This window comes from Orcinus orca, chromosome 5, assembly GCF_937001465.1.
Source record: "Orcinus orca chromosome 5, mOrcOrc1.1, whole genome shotgun sequence".
Taxonomy (NCBI): Eukaryota; Metazoa; Chordata; class Mammalia; order Artiodactyla; family Delphinidae; genus Orcinus; species Orcinus orca.
In genome coordinates, this window is record NC_064563.1 from 9,997,740 (window position 1) to 10,000,000 (window position 2,261).

The following is a 2,261-nucleotide window of genomic DNA, read 5'->3' on the forward strand; positions in this document are numbered from 1 at the left end:
TGATTTTTGTTTGTTGATTATACCAGCACTTTTTTTTTTAAAAAAAAGAACCATGTTGTTACAGGCCACTGAAATATATAAATATTGCTATTCAAAGCCATTCATCTGATGGGAACAATTCTTATATAAAGAGAGTTGAGAAGGGGAGAGAGGATCCAAGGAAAGGAGAGACATTTAGTCATCTATCAAGATGTGAGTCCCTGAACACAACTGATAACAGGCATGTTTGTTTCAATGAAAATTCAACAAGAAATAAGCTTTTATTTTAAAAATCAGAGTTATGATAGGTTAATAATAAGAAAGACTTGAGCAATCTTTCCAGAAGTGGCCACATAATTTGTCAACTGAAGATTGAAAGTCTTGTTGTTGCTAATAAAGTAACTCAATCTTATATCCACAAAGATCAGCAAAAATGGCAACTTGGACTGTCCCAGAATTTAAGTCCATAAAGGGTGAGTGTGTCATATTTAGTGTTGTTTACTTCCTTAGATTTCAGATTAAGCAGTCATTACTTCAATCAAAATACTTAATATTATTACTTCATATAAAATGCTCCATAGCCTCTGTACACATCAAAGTGTATAATTTACACAAAAATCATTACTTGCCAATATTTGGGAAACTTGATAGTAAATCAAGATGCTATCTAGTCTAGCCAGCTAGAATGAAATTTCTTTTCTTCCTTCTCTGGGAACTGCTTTCTCTCAGCCTTTGTCAAAGACTTTGTCAAAATTTTAGGCTAGGTAGATGTGCAGTATATACTAATGATGTAGAATAACTTATTCTGAATGCTGTAATATCCCAATGTCCAACTGTTCTGAAACTTTCTGCCTAGAATCTTAATGATATGATTCAACTCAGAGTCCAAAAGAAGGGAAAGTTATTGAAAAATGTACAAAAAAGATTTAAACTAAAAGTTGGAGAAAGTTACATAGAACGAAATAAATTCTTGAACTGATAAGAGAATTAATGGTAACTTCTAAAGGAAGCAGGTTGAGAGTTTCTCTTCTTTCTCATAATCTCTTATTCTTTCTTTTGAAACTTTGAGCCATTTGGAGGATTTTTTGAAGACTAAAATTTTAAGGATTTGTTTTAGTTATGTTTTTAATCTTAAGAGTGACAAAATTTTGTGTGGTTCACCTCCACCCGAACCATCAACTGAATTTGTTGTTGTTGTTTACTGCAGTACTTTTATTTCCCTCACAATGACCAAATGTTGCTGGGACCAAATGGTCTCACGTGACAGCAGAAAACCAACATTTGTTGTCATCTCTTAAAGAATTGGGAATTGCATACAAAAACCTTACATAAATTCAAAGGATGAATACATTTATAGGTGTAAATGCAAACCATCTTCCATCTCAAGGGAAGTAACAACCACCAGGTATTCTGGCAGGAAATTGTGAGGTAAGAAAGGAAAGTGGGTTCTAAGGTTGGGACCTTCCCAACCCTGTCAGACACCAAAGACAAATGCCAGCTGGCTCAGGACTCTTGCCAGCCTCTAAAGAAATCCTGGAATAAGCAGCTCTTACACACGAATACCCTGCACAGGTCAAGAAACTCATGGGCTCACGAATTCTCATCAGGACTATGGGTTTTTCTTCCACAAACATGTTCTCACCTCGGCCAGATAGTGACGGAGCTGCATGTATTGGGGGTTTAAATCAAAGATATGTACAGGATATTAAACATAGACCAAAGGAACAGTTAACGTAAACAGAAGGTCAAAATCAGCAAGTTGTACAATCCAGGACTGATAGCAGATACAAACTTCAAGGGCAAATTTCTTTTCAAAGGCTTATTCCAGTTTCATGAGGCTAGCATGAGGTGTGCACAGTTGCCAGGGCAAATTTATACTCTTGAACGAACTTATGCAGCAGTGGACGATGGAGGGGGCGGGCCTTGTCATACTCCTGCTTGCGGATCCACATCAACTGGAAAGCCAGGATGGAGCCCCCGATCTGCACCTAGTACTTGTGTTCAGGAGGAGGGTTGCTCTTATTTTTTATTTTTTTTTTTTCGGTACGCGGGCCTCTCACTGTTGTGGCCTCTCTCGTTGTGGAGCACAGGCTCTGGACGCACAGGCTCAGCGGCCATGGATCATGGCCCCAGCCGCTCCGCGGCATGTGGGATCTTCCCGGACCGGGGCACGAACCCGTGTCCCCTCCATCGGCGGGCGGACTCTCAACCACTGCGCCACCAGAGAAGCCCAGGAGGGTTGATCTTGATCTTGATCTTGATCCTGCTGGGAGGCAGTGCCA

At 39.6% G+C, this 2,261-nt stretch overlaps 1 pseudogene; it reads right to left on the reverse strand.

Moving 5' to 3' along the window:
* Nucleotides 1-1,817: 1,817 nt before the first annotated feature.
* Nucleotides 1,818-2,261, reverse strand: part of LOC101285182 (actin, cytoplasmic 2-like) — a 1,508-nt pseudogene continuing 1,064 nt past the window's right edge.